General features: G+C 47.6%; 3 non-coding genes across 3 annotated transcripts; all 3 read right to left on the bottom strand.

The window, feature by feature from the left end:
- Positions 1–9,071: 9,071 nt before the first annotated feature.
- LOC119319815 lies at positions 9,072–9,233 on the bottom strand. The gene has a single exon (XR_005154644.1). It is a non-coding gene; the product is annotated as a U1 spliceosomal RNA (small nuclear RNA).
- A 4,494-nt stretch (positions 9,234–13,727) lies between these two features.
- On the bottom strand, positions 13,728–13,890 carry LOC119319887. Its single transcript, XR_005154707.1, has one exon. It is a non-coding gene; the product is annotated as a U1 spliceosomal RNA (small nuclear RNA).
- A 5,342-nt stretch (positions 13,891–19,232) lies between these two features.
- Positions 19,233–19,393, bottom strand: LOC119319861. The gene has a single exon (XR_005154681.1). It is a non-coding gene; the product is annotated as a U1 spliceosomal RNA (small nuclear RNA).
- Positions 19,394–21,191: the final 1,798 nt, after the last annotated feature.

Consider the following 21,191-nt stretch of genomic DNA (forward strand, 5'->3'; position numbering starts at 1 on the left):
ATGGTAGCTTGCTACTGCTCCGGAACACTTAGGCTGGCCGGCATGTGTCCTTCTTCGTTCCTGTGTCTGTCCCTTCGGGGAAATGTCACGCGATGAATACCGGAGTCCTGCTAGCCCAGTGCTACAGCCTGGATTCACTCGCTGATGACCGACACGTTCGATGCTGGGTCATGGATGCCTGTCCCTGTAAGTTTGTGCCACTTTGGGTTTACGACTAGCCATGTCAGCCCGGGCTCCTTATCATATAGATGCTAGCGACACTGTCATATACGTGTGCCAAAAGGCGCAAACGGTCCCGGGTAAAGGTAAGGCGACACCCGTGGGAATACCGTGCGTGAGGCCGCAAAGTGATATGAGGTGTTACATGCTAGATCGATGTGGCATTGAGTCGGGGTCCTGACAGGAATCCCACAACAGCCATTTGAGCGGGAACACAAGGACGCTCCTATCCTGACAAAAGGTGGTCTTCGCCTGCAAAGAGGGCAGGCGGTGATGCAGTGGTGGGCTCGGCGATGACATCCTTCCTGTCGTCCTTGCAGTCTTCGGTCTTGTTGCACCAAAGAGGAAACCTTTGTCTGGCCCCTCGGGAACCTGCGCATGTGCGATCTCCTTTGCACCAATATGGAAACTGTGGCCGCTGGCACGCGCTGGCGCCCGCTGGCACGGTTCGTCATGGCTTGCGTCACTGCCTCGTCCCGAGGCACCCCTTGCCTTGAGATCTCCGCCCTCCCGAAGCAGCCTAGCCGAGGCCACTCTCGGGAGAGGTCTTGGTCGCCCCTCCGGAGCAGCCTAGGTGAGGCCGCTCCCTGAGGAGGTCTTGGTCGTTCTCCTTGCGAGGGCTGGCCCCCTCGCGAGGGTCTTGAGCAGCTGGTCGATCAGCCGGGCTCTACCGGGCCGTACCAGGAATGCGACGTGGGCCGCAGGCAGGCAAGTCTGGGTACCCTGGTTCCCAGTACGCTGACAACCCTCTCAATCCCAATTAAACATCATCATTAAAAACCCAACAATATTAATTAGAGTAACATGATGAGATTCACATGATAATCCAAGTACTAGATACTCAAGATGTCCATAACCGGGGACACGGCTAACCATGATTAGTTTATACACTTTGCAGAGGTTTGCACACTTTTCCCCACAAGACTCGATCTCCTCCGTTGGAATTCTCGCACTACATGGTGTTTGAGAAACGGATGACCGAGACATAGTCTTTCAGAAGCGCTGGCACCTTACAAACGGGTAGACCGTTACACCTACTTTCCCCTACATCTGCTAGTCTATCACTGTAAGAGTTCACACGACTTAATCAACTATGCTAGAGCCCATAGTAGCTTGTGGCTGCACACGGAAGTTTCTAGTATGAATAATCTCATGATCCCTTGGATCCTGGGTGGCGGTCCAAAAGAAAAACAGACAATCGCTAGAATACCCAGGTGCCTCAATCCACCCAGATGTGTTCAAGTTGCCACCTTAAAATAAACCATTAATTTATCAATCTCACATCTATCATGGATACACTCACCCAATCCACGTCTACTAGCAAAGCATGGCAATAAGCAAACGTAGAAGTAACTCCTAAAGGTTTGAGAATAAAACAGGTAATAGGTACTACCTCATCTACTTCCCAATACCCACAATTTAATTAGATCCTAATCATGCAATGTTTGAGGGTTGAGCTAATGCAATAAAACTGGGTAGTAGGAGGTATGATCAAAGTGTTACTTGTCTTGCTGATGATCCGCGAAACCTAGAGATTCGAAGTAGCAAGCGGCGCACTCCAGGTACTCTATCGCAAACAAACAAGCATACAATAAGTACTCATCTAATGCACAGGTAAAACTCAAATAAGAGAACTAACCAGAAAGTTCGACTTAAGAACTCCGGTTGACAAAAAGAATCAAATCGAACGAAGCAACGAAAGTCAAACGGCGAAAGAAACAAACTTCGCTTACTATTCTGGATCTAGGTCAAATTTTACAGGGGAAAAAACTTGTTTGAGTTGGTTAAACGGAAAGAGAGTTTCGAGACGAAACTCCAGGCACTTGAATCGCCTGATTCCGATAAACGAGCGAAAAGTTATACTAGAATGAAAATCGGATCAGAAATCGCGATCAGAAATAATCGCGGAAAATCCGAGAAAAAGAAAAATGACGAACAGATTAACGAACGAATGTTCATTATCTGGACCTAAATGATGAACGCGTCCATTAAGAAGAACGAACAAGTGAACGCTCGCTAAATAAACTAAACCGAAAAAAATCGATCTAAAAAACGGAATCTAAAAAACGAACGAAAACCTGTGAAAACCGAACGGTTTTCTAGGAAAACCGGTGGCGGCGGGGTCAACCTCGACGACAGCGGCGGGGTCCGGCGGCGGTAGCGGGGCGGCGTGGGGCGGCGCAGTGGCGGGGTCCGACGGCTGCGGCGCGGCAGCGGGGTCCGGTGGCTGTGGCGCACGGCGGCGGCGACGGCGTGGGCTAGGGTTAGGGTTCCTGGCGGCGGCGGCGGCGGCTGGGCTAAACGGGCTCTGGGCGGCGCTATTTAAAGGCCCGGCCGGAGGAGTCCTGGCCGAACACGGCCCAAAGTCGGTTTCTTTTTTTTAAATAATTACGCGCAGAACAACAAATAAAAGAAATACTAAACGGACTTCAAAAATCCCGAAATAAGTTTTACCCGGATTCTAAAATCAAACCGAACAGGATGAACATTTATTTGGGGCCTAAATGCAATTTTGAAAAACACGCATTTTTCCTATATTCAAATAAAATAGCAAATAACTCCAAAATAAAATCTTATTTGATTTTATTATTAAATCCTCAATATTTCTTTGTTTTGGGAAAGTCATTTTATTCCCTTTCTCATATTTTTGTAATTGAAATAATTGATGATAAAATAAATAAAATCAAATGATCATATTTTCAAAATTTGAGAAAACTCAAATATGAAAATCATGAATTCCCCAACTCTCTCTGAGGGTCCTTGAGTTGCGTAGAATTTCTAGGATCAAGCCAAAAAGCAAGTAAAATATGATATGAAGTGATGATCTAATGTATAACATTCCAAATTAAAAATTTCGGATGTTACAACCTCATTGCAATCCTGCTTTTTATTCAAAGATCTATCGTGAATCACTTCATAAAGCACTTCATCACAATTTTCAGGTTCACGGATTTCAAGCAAAACCTCATAAAGATAATCTAGTGCACTCAACTCACTAGCAATTGGTTCATCATAATTGGATTTTTAAAAAAGATTAGCAAGAGGATGAGGATCCATAACAATAGATATTTAGCAAGCGAAGATGCAAGCTAATAGAAGGCACATGGCAACACGAGCAAACAGAAGGATGAACGGAAGAGGGCGAATAAAACGGCAAATGTGAAGTGGGGAAGAGGAAAATGAGAGGCAAATGGCAAATAATATAATGCGAGGGATAAGAGTTTGTGATGGGTACTTGGTATGTCTTGACTTGTGCGTAGATCTCCCCGGCAACGGCGCCAGAAATGGCTAGTTGTTGGGAGATCAAATCTCGACTTGACTTGGTGCAAATCACCCCGGCAACGGCGCCAGAAATCCTTCTTATTACCTCTTGAGCATGTGTTGGTTTTCCCTTGAAGAGGAAAGGGTGATGCAGCAAAGTAGCGTAAGTATTTCCCTCAGTTTTTGAGAACCAAGGTATCAATCCAGTAGGAGACTACACGCAAGTCCCTCGTACCTGCACAAACAATCAAGAACCTTGCAACCAACGCGATAAAGGGGTTATCAATCCCTTCATGGCCACTTGCAAAAGTGAGATCTGATAAACATAATAAGATAAATATTTTTGGTATTTTTGTTGTATAGATTGAAAAATAAACAGCGACAGAAATAGCTAGTTGACGGAAAATAATATGATGGAGAATAGACCCGGGGGCCATAGGTTTCACTAGTGGCTTCTCTCAAGATAGCATAATCTACGGTGGGTGAACAAATTACTGTCGAGCAATTGATAGAAAAGTGCATAGTTATGAGAATATCTAGGCATGATCATGTATATAGGCATCATGTCCGTGACAAGTAGACCGAAATGATTCTGCATCTACTACTATTACTTCACACATCGACCGCTATCCAGCATGCATCTAGAGTATTAAGTTCATAAGAACAGAGTAATGCATTAGGCAAGATGACATGATGTAGAGGGATAAACTCAAGCAATATGATATAAACCCCATCTTTTTATCCTCGATGGCAACAATACAATATGTGCCTTACTACCCTTACTAGCACTGGGAAAGGACACCGCAAGATTGAACCCAAAGCTAAGCACTTCTCCCATTGCAAGAAAGATCAATCTAGTAGGCCAAACTAAACTGATAATTCAAAGAGACTTGCAAAGATATTTAAATCATGCATAAAAGAATTCAGAGAAGAACCAAATATTGTTCATAGATAATCTTGATCATAAACCCACAATTCATCGGATCTCGACAAACACACCGCAAAAAGAATTACATTGAATAGATCTCCAAGAGAATCGAGGAGAACTTTGTATTCAGATCCAAAGAGAGAGAAGAATCCATCTAGCTAATAACTATGGACCCGAAGATCTGTGGTAAACTACTCACAAATCATAGGAGAGGCTATGGTGTTGATGTAGAAGCCCTCCGTAATCGATGCCCCCTCCGGCGGAGCGCCGGAAAAGGCCCCAAGGTGGGATCTCACGGGTACGGAAGGTTGCGGCGGTGGAAATAGGGTTTCGTGGTGCTCTTGGATGTTTTCAGGATATATGAGTATATATAGGCGAAAGAAGTAGGTCCGTGGAGCTGTGAGGGGCCCATGAGGGTGGGGGACGCGCCCACCCCCCTGGGGCACGCCCTCCTGCCTCGTGGCCGCCTCGCTGCTTCCTTGACGTCCACTCCAAGTCTCCTGGATCATGTTTGTTCCAAAAACAATCCTCGCGAAGATTTCATTCCGTTTGGATTCCGTTTGATATTCCTTTTCTACGAAACACTGAAATAGACAAAAAACAACAATTTGCACTGGGCCTTTGGTTAATAGGTTAGTCCCAAAATAATATAGAAGTGCATAGTAAAGCTCATTAAACATCTAAAATAGATAATATAATAGCATGGAACAATCAAAAATTATAAATACGTTGGAGACGTATCAGCATATCACGGCACCACTTTTTGTCTCATGTGCCCCTACACATCCCAGCAGAACGGCCGCGCCGAGCGGATTCTCCGCACTCTTAATGATTGCGTCCACACATTGTTGTTCCACTCCAAGGTGCCCCCTCGATTTTGGCCCAACGCTCTCGCCACCGCCACTCTCCTAGTTAACATCAGGCCTTGTCGTCCCCACTGGAACTACACTCCGCACCAACTTCTCTTCGGTTCCCCTCCATCCTACAATGGTCTCCGTATCTTCAGTTGTCTGTGTTACCCTAGCACCGCCTCCACTACACCACACAAACTCACCCTCGCTCCATAGCGTGTATCTTCCAAGGCTATCCCCATAACATCAAAGGCTACCGGTGCTACGACCCCGTCTCCCACCGTGTGTACACCTCCCGACACGTGTACTTTGATGAGCTGGTATTTCCTTTTCACCAGGTACCGCCTTCTGCAGAGGATTCGACGCTCTTTGACGGTGTTCCAGACGTGGCCCTGGTGCAGCCCCGACACGGCCCCATGTGGCCCCGGCGCGGCTCCCTGTGGCCCCTCCCGGCGCGGCATCGGCACGCCCTTCCGCGGCAGCTCCCCAAGCTGCGAGCCCCTCTGCCTCGGCCCTCGCTGCGGGCCCCTCTGCTGTGGCCCCCGCTGCGGGCCCCTCGACCTCGGTCTCGGCGCGGCCCACCATGGCCTCGGGTGGCCCTTCGGCTCCCACCCCGATGGGTGCCGCGGCCGGTTCCACCGCACCTGCTGGCCCCGCTGCTCCGGCCGGCACCCTCGTCTGTTGCTCCTGCTGCAGCCGACCCACCTCCTGCTGGCATGATGAAGCGGTCTCGCGCCGGTATCCATCGGCCCAGCATGCGCTATGCCGCTGATGAGTATGCGTGTGCCATGTCGACATCGTCCTCTCCACCGTCGCCCATCCCCTTGTCCGCATGCGCCGCCCTCCGTGATCCACACTGGCTCGCCGCGATGCGCGAGGAGTTTGATGCGTTGCAGCACAACTGCACGTGGCATCTTGTTCCGCGGCCCCCTCATGCCAACGTCATCAGTGGAAAATGGGTGTTTCGTCACGAGACCAACCCTGACGGTTCTCTCGAGCGCTACAAGACTCGCTGGGTGGTGCACGGCTTTCGCCAGCACGCCGGCGTGGACTTCACCGACACCTTCGCCCCGGTCGTTAAACCGGGCACGATACGCATGGTGCTTCAGCTGGCGGTCTCCCATGCATGGCCCGTGCATCAGTTGGATGTCTCCAACGCATTTTTGCACAGCCACATGGAACGGGTCTTCTGTGAGCAGTCGACTAGCTTCGTCGACGCCGAGCATCCCGACCATGTCCGCTTGCTCTCTCGGTCTATTTATGGACTGAAGCAGGCCCCCCGGGCGTGGTACCAACGTATGGCTGGGTTCTTGCATCAGCTTGGGTTTCGCACAACCCGCTCCGACGCGTCTCTCTTCGTCTACCATTAGGGCACTGCTACTGCGTACCTGCTGCTCTATGTGGACGACATCATCCTGACGGCATCCTCGCCTGGGCTCCTTCAGCAGCTCACGGCTCGTCTTCGTGATGAGTTTGCCCTCAAGGATCTGGGAGCGCTGCACTACTTCCTTGGCATTGAGGTCATTTGCCATGCCGATGGGTTTTTTCTGCATCAGCAGAAGTACGCTCATGAGCTTCTCGAGCGCGCGGGTATGCTTAATTGCAAGACTGCCCCCACACACATGTTGACACCAAGGTGAAGATCTCTGCTTTGGAGGGTTCTCCTGCGTCGGATGCCGCGTTCTACCGCTCCATCGTCGGCGCCCTGGAGTATCTCACCCTCACTCGGCCTGACTTGCAGTATGCAGTCCAGCAGGTGTGCCTCCACATGCACTCCCCGCGTGATTCCCACTGGACTCTGGTGAAGCGTATTCTTAGGTACATACGCGGCACTATGAACCTGGGACTCACCCTGACGGCATCCTCCTCCATCGACATGGTCGCCTACTCCGATGCTGACTGGGCTGGCTACCCGGACACACGTCGCTCTACATCAGTCGATTGTGTCTACCTCGGGCCCTCGCTGATTTCGTGGTCGTCCAAGCGGTAGCCCACGGTCTCTCGCTCGAGTGCTGAGGCGGAGTATCGGGCAGTGGCTAACGCCGTTGCTGAGTGCTCTTGGCTCCGTCAGCTTCTCCAGGAGTTGCTTTGTGTGGTCCCCAAGGCCACGATCGTCTACTGCGACAACGTCTCCGCCGTCTATCTCTCCGCCAACCCCGTCCACCATCGCCGTACGAAGCATATTGAGCTCGACATTCACTTCGTTTGCGAGCAGGTGGCTCTCGGGAAGGTTCGTGTTTTGCATGTTCCTACCACTTAGCAGTTTGTCGATGTCATGACTAAGGGACTACCGACCCCAGTCTTTGAGGAGTTTCGGTCCAGTCTCTGTGTCTCCGGCGACGCTTCGACTGTGGGAGGTGTTAAGCGTACATTGTCCACTGCATATGTATAGGACTTGGGTCTGTATTTATACCACTGTATCTCTCTCTCCCCCTCGTATATTTGTACATCTTGGGAGACAAGTAGAGGCCGGTCCACCCTGTACCTATATATGTGCACCATGCACACGATCAATGATTATCGATTCGTGCAATCTCATTCTTCCTAACTAACAGAGAGATCCCAAAGCTCGGCCACGTTAAATTTCTAAGAGGAATAGAGCGACCCAATCAGATGTGAACTTAAAAACCAGGTTTGTTGACTGTTTCTTGTCCCTCCCTTCCCTCACAATTCAGCTTCTGTTCTGCGCAGTCATTAGTAACATCTTAGTTGTAAATAAATTTTCTTTTGAGTTTGTAGACTTCTTGAAGCAATCAGAGCCAATCATAAAATCAATTTGCAGACAGATGTGAATTTTACCTAGTCATATTTGGTATACTGGTCGTGTTTCCGCGAGCGGGTTGGTACAACTAATTCCTGTACGTTTATCTTACCAAAATCCAACCACACCCATATTATCTGACCTGTGATTGATTTTGACCCAAGATTTGGAAAATTTGGTGGACAGGTTGGTGAACAGGAGTGCTAGCCATAAATATGCATGGAAGAATATCAGGGACCATAAAAAAAATGGGTGCATCTCATATCATTGTCGATTTATTTTGGATAAATTAACCTTGTCCTGGTATGTAGATTCAAAGCAGGATAAATTAACCTTATCTTGGTATCCATTAGTATGACATAGTGTTCATCAATAACTTGAGCCGACAGAAACCATAGACGACATGCGTTCAATCAGTCACCTACTTATGCTTGAATTTCTTTCCCTGGAGTACTGCACATGCATATTTGTCAATTGAGTGTTGAAGGAAGAGATGGAACATGACACCTGGATATATGAAATCCTTAATATTCAGTTCTTGGAGCTTGCACAGCATAATCTTCTTCAGATAAGAAATCAGGAAAAGAGCACAAAGCACATTTGCAGTCAAAGCTTGTTCTAAATTTCTCCGCATTGTTTGACGAATCGTGTCAATCTAAACCTGTCTCTTTCAAAAAGGGCAAAAAAAGTGCATTCTGCATGAAAATGAACACGTGCTACTAAAAGAAGCAGTATGTTGAACAGAATAAATCTTTGTTGTCAACATACGTTGCCTTGTTTTTCTTTCTAGTAAGCGATGTGTTGTGAACTGCAGTTGCTTTCACTCTTTTAGACTCCAGATATTGACGCCGTGAAGTCAAATTTGCTCTTAGTGCAGTTTAGCAAGTTCAGACTTGGGTGAGTGCTTGAAATACAGAACAACTAAGGATCAAACTAGCTACAAAATTCGAACTGAAACTGAAAACACAGACATCAGAGTTTAGAATAATAATAATAATAATAAAGAACAAATTGCAAATGAAAAAGATTAAAAACTTAAAATTGATATTTGGCAGGGGCCGCGCGAACGCGTACCCCCTCTATCATAAATTATGACGTCCACTCTCCCTCGAAGGGGAGATGGTAGGCCAGCACACCCACAAAGTGCAATGTAGGCCACTAGCCTAGGCCATGGCTCTTCTTGATCAGCCATAGACCCCGTCCAGGTAAGTAAGTTTCAAGGTTGCCCAATGCCCTGCTAATATAGGATGCGCTGCCTCTGCTACCTCCTTCGACGGGCGATGTGGTACTAAACGAAACGAAAGTATGCCTCGCCTGGTGCTCGCTGCGGCTTTCCAGGACGAGGAGTTCGAACGGGCCACTGTGTATGGGCCTATTGGCACCAAGTACCAATCGGGCCAAACTGGCATCGGAAAAAGAAAAGAGTTAACCGGGTCGATGTCATCATCCATCCCTGTGGCACGGTAGGTGCCAAGTCCTAAGAGGAGCAGAGGCTGGGAACTGAGATCGGACAGGAGATGTGTGGATTCTGTCAAAGTGTCAAATGGAGAATGATGACAGGTCAAACTTGTCTCCGAATACTGCCACGGCTGCGTGATCCTCTATAGTTTATTCCCCCTTTTCATTCATTCAGTTTCCAGGTGAGCTTCAGAACTGTTCCTTCCTTGATTAGTATTAGTAGGAGGATGCAAATCAATAGGTTTTTCTGTGCTAACGACCAAATGTCAGTCAATCGATGTGTGCTGAAGACTGCGTCAGTGTATTTGAACGGGTTGTCTGTGCACAGTCCTCTGCTCTGAAGTCGAAGTCATACGCACTTGCCGGCAGGCTCAGCACCTGCAGCAGCTCAATGAAGTGTGCAATTTGTAGGCAGGGAAGTTTCAAAAAAAAGTGTGCAATTTACAGGCAGGGAGACGGAAGAAGTTGGCTCTTCTTCCTCCATCCAGACGCTCTCATTTTGCCCTTTTGCTTCCACTTTACTGATAAGACTCTCCACCGCATTCAAATCGACTACAACTTCCAGGCTGCAAAAACCTCTCAACTCTGAACTCTGAAGAACCTCAGTCTAGCGTCAGGACTCTGTGCCGCCACGCACTGAAGTCCTTATCCTCCTCTTTATTCGCCTCTTGCCAAGGGCAGTGCCTTTTCTCCAATGCAAAGAATGTACAGTACGTGGTAGAAATATGTTCATTCTAAATATACTGAATCTGATGGTGTCCCTGCTCGTCGGAGTTGGAGACACGTGGTAATCTGCTTGCACTTTCACTGCACCGTACGGTTCTACAACACTGAAACTGTCTGTTCTTCTCACCTCTTCTTTGTGATACTGACCTCCTTATATCTCCCATTCTTTTATCTATATCTATACTATATAGTGTACCAGTTTTGAAAGTTTGATTTCTTGCATCAAAATGCATTTCTGGCCGTTCATTGGGCTCCATCCGACGGCTTATAATGCAGGGATTCGCCGCTACAGTAGCATCAGTGTTGTCTGCGTCACTCTAGAAGCATCTAGGAGTATGTATTAGCACGGAGTAGCGACCCCACTGCATGTCAGTTCTTTGGAGCTAACAAAGTCACACCATGCCATAGTCGAATCGCCTGGAGCAGTGCAAATTGTTTTACTACAGATGCCCGCAGAGCTACGTGGCACGTGTGGTTGCAGACACAAGTGAGATCTGTACCACTAAGTCTGACAGGAGGTAACTTAAAAAAAAGTCTGACAGGAGGTGAAGAATAAGAATAAAAAATTAAAAGGCAAACAAAACAAACCAGTGCATAGCGCACATATGAACCTGTCTCACGTGCAATTCTGGGTGGAAAGTTACAGTAAAACATAGCCATAGGTAGAGGAGGCACTACCTGAACCTAGGTACATACATACATATGAACCTGTTTTTAAAAAATGGATTTTGAACGTGCGTTAAAATGTGAAAAAATACCAAATAAAATTTCACGCATACATCTTCGCAATATATATGCGCGATACAAAGTTTTACGAAAAAATGTCTTTTTATTTTGCCTTCGCATAAAAGACAAATTTCAATGCTTCTAAGTAACATTTTACGACACGTTGTTTTGTCTTTTTTGCATATGCAAAAAAAATGTTTTTCCGTGAAAGTTTCTGTGCAGAGATAGAACATGGAGATGTGCGCGTGCAGCTTTTTTAATTTTTTTTTTAGGATTTAGAAATGTGTTTCCAAGGCGAGTTCATATATACCCTGGTTCATTTATATATTTTCCGCAATTGGTACCCTAATTTTTTTGCAAATTACATATTCATGTGATAGTTACTGTCGTAAGAACGTGACAAGCTTTCTTATGCTAATTCCTATTATTTTCTTTATGCTTCCATACATGCACAATGGTCATTTGTCTTGAATCATTTCTCCAGGCATTTTCATGACTTATTTTCATCGAAATCACTTTGCAACGTAAAGACGCGCGTTGCGCGTGCACGCATACTAGTAAACTAAAGAAGCACTGTCATTTCTTGTTGGCATGCGTGGCTAGGATTACGTACTAAACGTAGCCCGTTATTTCTGAAGATGTCCACGGAATATGTAATGCATCAAGTTAATAGTGAGGTCAGGACGATCACAAAAGTAGGTAAGAACAAGAAAGTCAATAGTTCATGTACCTACGTATGCTCTACTGGTTTCCTACAGCGATGGACCGCTCGACAAACTCGGACGTGAGATGGACACCTCATGTTTACCACTACAGCTCTTGTGTCCATACTTCATAATCCTCTGTATGAAAACAAAGAACCCGTGCCACGAGAGACATGTAATGAATGAATGTGTTGAATGGTGAAAATTGCTGCCTGTCAACGCATGATTAATTCCTGGTCTCCTCTTCTAAATCTAATGAGTAGACTGAACGCTTGCATGTTTACGAGGAACTTGGAAGTCTGATCACTGGATCGTTCCCGTTTTGTGGTTGTTGAGATCCCAAAACTGAGATATATCAAATCTACATTACGAATACAGCTACGCAATTCTGATGTGAACTATTGACAGTTTCTTGTCTCTCCTTTCCCTCACAATTCTGCTTTTGTTCTGCCCAGTCATCAGCATCTCAGTTGTAAGCAAATTTTCTTTTGAGTTTGTAACTTGCTTGACGCAATCGGAGCCAATCATACAATCAATTTGCAGACAGATATGCATTATACCGAGTCTTTTTTGGTATACTTTATGCAACTACTAAGTCTTGTTTCCGTGAACGGGTAGGTACAACTAATTCCTGTATGTTTATTTTACTAAAACCCAACCACACCCATATTATCTGACCTGGGTTGATTTTGACCCAAGATACCATCATTGGAAAAGTTGGTGTAAGGGAGTACTAGCCATAAACATGCATAGAAGAATATCAGGACAATAAAAAAGAATGCATCTCAGATTTGTTGTCTGATTATTATTTTTGGATAAATTGACCTTATCCTGGTATTCTAGATTCAAAGGAGGATGAATTGACATTATCCTGGTATCCAGAAGTATGACACAGTGTTCACAAATAACTTTAACTGACAGAAATCATGCACCACAAAAGTTCAATCAGTCACCTACTTATGCTTGAATACATTTCTGTGGAGTGTTGCACATACATATATATAATCTGAGCTTTGAAGGAATATGACACCCGGATATCCTCATATCCATACTTGCATCGGACCATCGTACAACGCCTAAAAGGTTCAGTAGATAAACAATTTGCACATAGCTAATGCTACGGTTAAGTACTGGAAGAAGCTCCCTCTTTATGCTATCACCTTCCCAGATCGGAGGTGATTGCCTCGGTGTGGACGAGGACGACGCCCGGCTAAGAGGTGCCGTTGCCGCCTCGCTCATTGCTACTGCGCCGCACTGGCGGATTTTGGTCTCGTCTATTTTACAGAACTTTGTGAAATGCATGCTGTCGTTATTATTCAGATTTTGCAGCTTGCACGGGATAATCATAATCTTTTTCAGATAAGAAATCAGGGAAAGTACAGAAAGCACATTTACAGTCAAACTAGTTCAATTTTTTCTCCTCGTAGTTTGACGAATCGTCTCGATCTAAACCTGTCTCATTCACAAAGGAAAAACCGAATTCTGTATGAAAGGGAACACGCGCTACTAAAAGAAGCAGTATGTTGAACAGAAGAAATCTTTGGTGTCAACTTTCGGTGCCAGGTTTTTCTTCCTAGTAAGCCAGGTTTATTTTTCTAGTATAAGCAATCTGAAGTGAACTGTATTTGTTCTTCAGACTTCAGAGATTGACGCCGTGCAGTCAAATTTTGGATAGTTGGACTGGCTATTTCAAGAAAAGAAAAAGGTTGAGCTATCAGCAATTTCACCTCTCCCTCTCATTACCAGTATGATCTTCACCTCTACCATATCATTACCAGCATGCTCGCTCTTAGTGCAGTTCAGCAAGTTCAGACTTCAGTGCTTACTGGTAATACATAACAGACAATAGAAACAAACCCAAGGTCACTGAAAACCTTTTTTAGAGGAAAAGATCACTCTCGCACAGACCAAGGATCAAACTCCCAGACAGAATGTGCGAACCTTAAACACACTGGGCCCCAGTACAACACTGTAAATAGAAACAAGCCCAAGGTCACTCACGGTTTCAGAGAAAGAATCATTCTGCAAATCAGCCAATGTCGCTAACATATAAAAAAATTAGAGATGGGACTAAGGACCTATTCACAAAGACCAAAACTTAAAATTGATATTTTGCACCCCTCTATCACAAATTATGACATCCACTCTCCCTCAAAGGGGAGATGGTAAGCCAGCGCACCCACAAAGTGCAATGTGGGCCACTAGCCTAGGCCATGGCTCTTCTTGGTCAGCCATTGACCCCGTCCAGGTAAGTATGTTTGAAGGTTGCCCTATGCCCTGCTTATATTGCGGACATGGGGCTTCACGAGCTCGATCGTGTCGGGGCCAGGTTCACTTGGACAAACCGACAAGTTGAGCCGACTCGCTCCGTTCTCGACAGGGTCTTCGCTTCCCCTGAGTGGGACATTCATTGCCCCCTAGCATCGCTCCGGGCGATTACGCGGATTGGCTCAGATCACGTCCCCCTTCTCCTCTCTTCGGAGAATGAGCGTCCTCCCCTTCCGCCCCGATTTTGTTTCGAGACCTTCTGGTGCGCCAGCCTGGGTTTTCTGCCGCGGTGGGCGCGCGGTGGCGCGAGGCGTGTGAGGCCCCCCATCGATCCCTTTAGGCCGTCGACAACTGGCACTTCTGCGCCAAGCGGTCATGGCAATTCATGAAGGGCTGGGGCGCAAACGTTGGCCGCGACATCCCGGAGCGTAAAAAAGCTCTCCTTCATGACATCCAAGCGCTCGACCTGCGGGCTGACGCCGCTGGCCTCTCGGCTGACGAGTGGATGCTTAGATATGATTTGGAAGACCAGCTCACAGTCATCTACTCAGACGAGGAGGCCTACTGGCGTCTGCGGGGTACTCAGAATTGGGTCCTTAAAGGGGACGCCAATACCGCCTACTTCCATGCCATTGCGAACGGCCGCCGACGCCGGAACTCCATCCCCCTTCTTTGGGACGGAGAGTCCCTCCTGGAGAGTCCCGAGGACATCCGGGCTCATGTAGACAACTTTTACAGAGACCTATTCTCTGCTTCCCCTCGGGGAGGTCTTGCCCTGGCGCAAGATATTTGGCCTGCCCACAGTTGCGTTTCGCCTGCGGACAACGAGGCCCTCACGGCACCGTTTTCTGAGGCTGAAGTTTGGGCGGCTATTAAGGGCATGAACCCATCCTCGGCTCCTGGACCAGATGGGCTCCCAGTGAAGTTTTTCCAGACCTTCTGGGAGGTGACCAAACCTAAGGTGATGGCCCTATTTGACGAGTTCTTGGTCGGGTCCATCGACCTCGCCCGACTCAACTTTGGTGTAATCACCCTCATCCCCAAAGTGGCGGGAGCCTCGGAGATCCGCCAATTCCGCCCGATTACGGTGATTAACGTCATCTTCCGCATCCTCGCAAAGGGGTACGCCATTAGGGTGGCCCCTATTGCCGACCGGATCACTCACCCGGATCGGTCGGCCTTCATCCAGGGTCGTTATATCCTTGACGGAGTCCTAGTGTTTCACGAAGCACTCCATGAGGTTCACTCCAAACACCTCAAGGCAGTCTTCCTGAAACTAGACTTCCACAAGGCGTATGACATGGTTAGCTGGTCTTTCCTTCGGGAATGTCTCCTCCGGAAGGGCTTCGATGATCGGTGGGTGACTAGGGTGATGCAGATGATTTCCTCAGGCCGGACCGCGGTGAACATTAATGGGGAGATCGTCCCTTTCTTCCCCACCTTCTGTAGGGTGCACCAGGGCGGCCCCTTCTCCCCGTTCCTGTTCAACATGGTGGTCGATGCGCTGGCCGCCCATCTTGGATAAGGCTAAGGCGGCGGGCCACATAAAGGGGATAGTCCCGCATCTTGTTGGGGAGCACGGGATCTCCCTTCTCCAATATGCGGATGACACCATCATTATGGTGGAAGGCTCGGAGAGTGATATTTCGACCCTCAAGTTCCTTCTGCTGTGCTTCCAACAGATGTCTGGCCTCAAGGTCAACTTCGACAAGAGCGAGGTGATGGTCTTGGGGTACTCCCAAGACAAGCGCCAGAGTATTGCGGATCGGCTTAACTTCCAGCTTGGGAGCTTCCCCACGACTTATCTGGGGATACCCATTAGTGAATCTAGGCTCACGGTGGCCGAACTGCACCCCACGGTGGGGAAGCTTCAGCACCGTATCGAGCCTTGGCAAGGTCGTTGGCTCTCCAAAGCAGCACGTACGGTGCTCATCAACTCGTCCCTCTTCAGCCTGCTCTTGTTCATCATGAGCTTCTACAGCCTTCCGGAGACGCTTCATCACGAGATCGCCACTGTTCAGGGCCGTTTCTTTTGGGCCGGTGAGGGCAACAAGCAGAAGTACCACATGGTTAGGTGGTCAGAAATCTGCAAGCCTCGCAGCCAGGGCGGACTCGGGATCATGTCTTCCAAACGCATGAACATTGCCCTCCTAACTCGGTGGCTTTGGCGGATTGCCAACGGAGATGGTGGCCTGTGGCTTCGCATCATTCAACAGAAATACCTCTGAGGCCAGCCTCTCGCTTTCTACCAGCGGTCTGGGGGATCCCAGTTCTGGCAATCCGTCACCCAGCTCCTCCCAGTTCTCCGGATTGGGACCTCGATAGAGGTCGGATCAGGCACCACCACCTTGTTCTGGTTCGACGGATGGTCTGGCGACTTGCCCCTTGCGGCCCGCTTTCCCGACCTATTCTCCATTGCGATGGCCCCTCAGATATCGGTCGCGGAAGCCCTTATTGACTTAGGGCAGCTCGCGTTCCGGAGGCCCTTTGGTCCGGCTGAGACCGCCGACTGGCAAGAGCTGCTTGACTGCATTGCATTGCACGCGCCTGATCTTACGACTGAGGATGACAGCTCCAGATGGCGTCTAGAGCCTTCTGGACAATTCTCCACCAAGTCCCTGTACCAGGCCATTGCTCCCTCGCCTGGTCATGAGGCGCTCACCTTCATCTGGGAGATTCGCCTTCCCCTGAAGATTAGGATCTTCTTGTGGCAATGGATCCACGACCGCCTCCCGTCTGGCGTCGAGGTCCTGAAGCGCAATGGCCCGGGTGATGGGCGATGCCCGCTCTGCGGGCCGGAAGAGGATTCGAATCATATCTTCTTCACCTGCGTGTCCGCGCAGTTCCTATGGAGCTGTTTCCGCGAGATAGTGGGTGGAAGCTGGGACCACAACAACTTCCCTGCTCTCTTCACCGAACTCCAGGCGATCCCACCCGCAGTGCGCCACATTAGGTGGCTGGCCATTGGGGTGCTGGCCTGGATGCTGTGGACTGTTAGGAATAAACTTGTGATTCAGCGCATCCCTCTTCGTCGTGCTACTGACGCTTTGTTCAAATGGTCTGGTTACTTGCAACTTTGGCGGCCGCTTAGCTGCCCCAGGGAGAGAGACGCCATCACCTCCATCATCACCCAGCTTCGCGTGATGGCTCTCCGGATGGCTCCACCGCTTCCCCCACCACCTCCGGAACCAGATTAGATCATCGTCTTCTCGTCATCGCCATCGCCACTGCCTTGCCGTTTTTCTGTTGTCTCGTCGTGTGCTTGTGTTGGGCTTGTTGTGCTGTGCCCACAACGGACCTTGGGTCTCTTTGTCTGAGTGTGTGTGTTGGACCGTGCCCGCGGTGGCTTTGAGTGAGTGTGTGTGTTGTGTTGTTGTGACCTTGATACTTTGTGCTTGGTGGTTGCTTTATTTATAAAGCGGAGCGAAAGCCTTTTTCGGTATATAGGTTGCGCTGCCTCTGCCACCTCCTTGGCCGGGCGATGTGGTACTAAACGAAAATATGCCTCGTCTGGTGTTTGTTGCTGGTTTCTTTTTCTTTTCTTTTTCTTTTTTGGGTTGATGTTGCTGGTTTCCGGGACGAGGAATTCGAACAGGACAGTGTGTATGGGCCTACCGGGCCAGATTGGCGCGTTGGAAAAGAGTCAGCCGGGTCGATGCTGTCATCCTGTGGGCCGTGTTATAGGTGCAACCGGAGCAGGTCAAACTTGTCACAGCTGCGTGATCCTCTATCGCTTATCACTAGTAACTTTCCAAATCCTCAAAAAAAAACTAATAACTTTCCAGATTTTACCGGTGAGTTTCAGGATTTTTTTCTTCCTTATTATTTAGCAGGCTGAAAACATTAACTGAAAACAAACAAATGTGAGTCAGTCAATGTGTGCCCAAGACTGCACCAGTGCATTTGAAATTTTGAACTGGAGATATGCAAGCCCCCGTACCCCGGGGACTACCAACTGTATGCAGCTTTCCCTCAAAAAGAAAACTGTATGCAAATGGTGATCCCAGCTCTGAAGTCATACAGACATACACATTCCAGTTCACCTAACACTTGCAGTCAGGCTCAGCACCTATATATAGCTCAATTAAGTGTCCAAGTATAGGCAATGAGACGTAAGATGCTAGCTCCTCTTCCTTCATTCAGACGTTCCTTTTCGCTTTTCTTCCCTCCGCTCCAGAATCAAATTTAGTACAACTCCCAGGCTGAAAAAATTATGAGAGAAGTCTGAACTCTGAACCCTAAAGTAAAGAAGCTCAGTCAAGCATCAGGACTCTTATGACCCTACATTTGGTGGCGTGGCATGAACATCTATGAAAACAGAGCAAGGCTATGAATAAACACCAGTCTTTTGTTCACAATGGCAAGCAAAAAATAGAAGTCTAACTAGCTGGTTATATAAAGCCCGTGATAGTCATATAAGATCAACTTTCCGGAGTGGATACTAAGATAGTGCCCGTTGTTTAACTCAAAACTAATCAGATGAATTTCTTGGATTCCTGGTGCTACTGTTGGTAGCAAAAGAGCAATGGCATTCAAATTGGGCAGCGAATACTTGTTTGTCGATACAAACAATGAGGGTGCTAGCATGATGTTTTGACATCAGCTGCATATCTTACATTTATGGCCCGAAAAAGATATACATGTAATCACCTTATATAGACGTGAAAAACAAGAAATAAAAAATAGTTTTGCTGACCTAGCAAACTGTCGTCGATGGTTCTTATTATCGATACCACCATACACACACATCAGCTTCACATCATGTCGGATCCATCTCAGAAATTTGTGTTAGTATGATTCATTCAAGTCCTGTGGTAGCTGAACACGTAAACAGTCAAATTCAGTGTACCATCATATCTTACTGTAGTAATATTAGATAGAGAAACCATAATCATGATTTTATACAAAGAGATCACTTAAAAACAGATATGTGACCAGACATGATATTCAGCGTAAGAAAATATACATTCCTGCTTGTGACGCCCTATAGTTCTAGTGACAGAGCACACTGAATTTGAGTTATTTATAGTAAATCAGTTTCAAACAACTTGCATGAAGTTTTAAATCAGCAACTGATCAGTTAGATGGGCTAAAAGTTTCAGGGGTATGGCCTGTTGCTGTAATTTAAAGAAACTTGGTCGTGCTTGATCTACAGAATTTAAAGAAATGGCCAGATGATGTAGGAGAACCGATCAGATCATGTTAATAAGAAATGGTTTTTTCTCAACTGGTACAAAGAAAAAGATTAGAAACACTTCAAAAGAATTCAGAGTTGAAACTAAGGACCAAACCACAGATCAAAACAACCAAAACTTGAAATTGATATTTTGCAAGGGCCGCACGAACGCGTACCCCCTCTATCACAAATTATGACGTCCATTCTCCCTCAAAAGGGAGATGGTAAGCCAGCGCTCCCACAAAGTGCAATGTGGGCCACTAGCCTAGGCCATGGCTCTTCTTGATCAGCCATAAACCCCGTCCAGGTAAGTATGTTTCAAGGTTGCCATATGCCCTGCTTATATTGGTTGCGCTGCCTCTGCTCCCTCCTTGGCGGGCGATGTGGTACTAAACCAAAGTATGCCTCGCCTGGTGTTTGCTCCAGCTTTCCCTGGACGAGGAAGGACAGCGTGTATGGGCCTGTTGGTACCAACCGGGCTGTTTTTATGGGTTGGACTGGAAGCCCATGCACCAGATGTATGGAGTCTGACGCTGGCCCATCAGATCGACATCAACGTGGAAGAAACCGTATGAGTAATCACACGCTCAAATGCTAAAAAGAAAGAGTAATCACACGTTCAAAGGCATCCTTTCACAAAGATTTGACAAAAACCCTCAGAAACTGAAGTTTGCACAAATTCTTTTACTGACCACACTTCTTTAGCCAAGGAGGAATTAACATAGTGCCCATTTTTTAACTCAAAAATAAATAGATGGATCTCTTCGATTCTTGGTGCTACTGTTGGTAGCAAAAGAACAAGGCAGTTCAAATTAGGCAGCAATAATACTTGTTAGTCGGTACTGTTGGATAATCAGCAACTAAGCTTTACTGAGGGCCAATGGCTAGTACATATACAGATGTGGTAAAGTGCAGAAAAGTCCATTATACAATAGGGATGTACACAATGAACTATACGCATTTAACACCCCCCCCCCCCTCAAACTCATGGTGGATCAACAACACTGAGTTTGGAGAGGAAAAACCCATGCTGCGCTCGAGTCTATGCCTTCATGAAGAAGTCAGCCAACTATAACTCAGGGGGCACATAGTGAAGAGCGAGAGTCTGATCCTGCACAGTAGCACGCACAAAGTGGGCATCCACACCGATGTGCTTGGTGAGCTCATGCTTCACCGGGTCACGCGCAATACTGATAGCATCGGTACTGTCGGACAGTAGAGGAGTTGAGGTAGTAGCAGACACACCAAAGTCCTCAAGTAACCACCGTAACCAGATCACCTCAGCCGTCAACATAGCCATGGCTCGCAACTCAGCCTCTGTACTCGAGCGAGAAACTGCAGTCTGCTTCTTTGTCTTCCAGGCAACAAGAGAGCCACCAAGAAAGACACAGTAAGCAGACAACGATCGTCGATCAGAGGGATCACTAGTCCAGGTAGCATCAGAGTAGGCCTAGAGCTCAAGAGAGCTGGAGCGGGGGGAAAAGGGCGCTGAGAGATCGTGCCACGAAGATATCGTAGAACACGGAGGAGGTGACTATAGTGGACAGAGATGGGGGCGAAAACAAACTGACTCAGGATGTGGACAGGATAGGAGATGTCAGGACGCGTAACAGCAAGATAGACAAGACTGCCAACGAGGTGGCGATAGCGAGTGGGATTAGGAAGAGGGTCACCATTAGAGGCACGAAGCTGAACGTTGAGCTCCATAGGAGTCACAACAGTGCGCTCATCACTGAGAGCAGCGCGAGTAAGAAGATCCTGAATATATTTTTCTTGGGAGATGTAAAAGCCATCAGAGGTCGAGGAGATCTCAATCCCAAGAAAATAGCGAAGTGGGCCAAGATCAGTCATGAGAAACTGGTCGCGAAGGCGAGCCTTAACATAGGCAATGTACTCAGAGTCGTCACCAGTGATGATCATGTCATCAACATAGAGAAGGAGAAGAGTCCGACCACGAGGAGACGTGTGAACAAACAACGCGGGATCATGATCACTGGGCAAGAAACCAGCTGCAGTCACCACAGAGACAAAGCGCTCAAACCAGGCGCAAGGGGCTTGTTTAAGACCATAGAGGGAGCGCCGAAGTCTACAGACCATACCATCAGGGGCATAG

This window comes from Triticum dicoccoides, chromosome 6A (genome assembly GCF_002162155.2).
Source record: "Triticum dicoccoides isolate Atlit2015 ecotype Zavitan chromosome 6A, WEW_v2.0, whole genome shotgun sequence".
NCBI classification, from domain to species: domain Eukaryota; kingdom Viridiplantae; phylum Streptophyta; class Magnoliopsida; order Poales; family Poaceae; genus Triticum; species Triticum dicoccoides.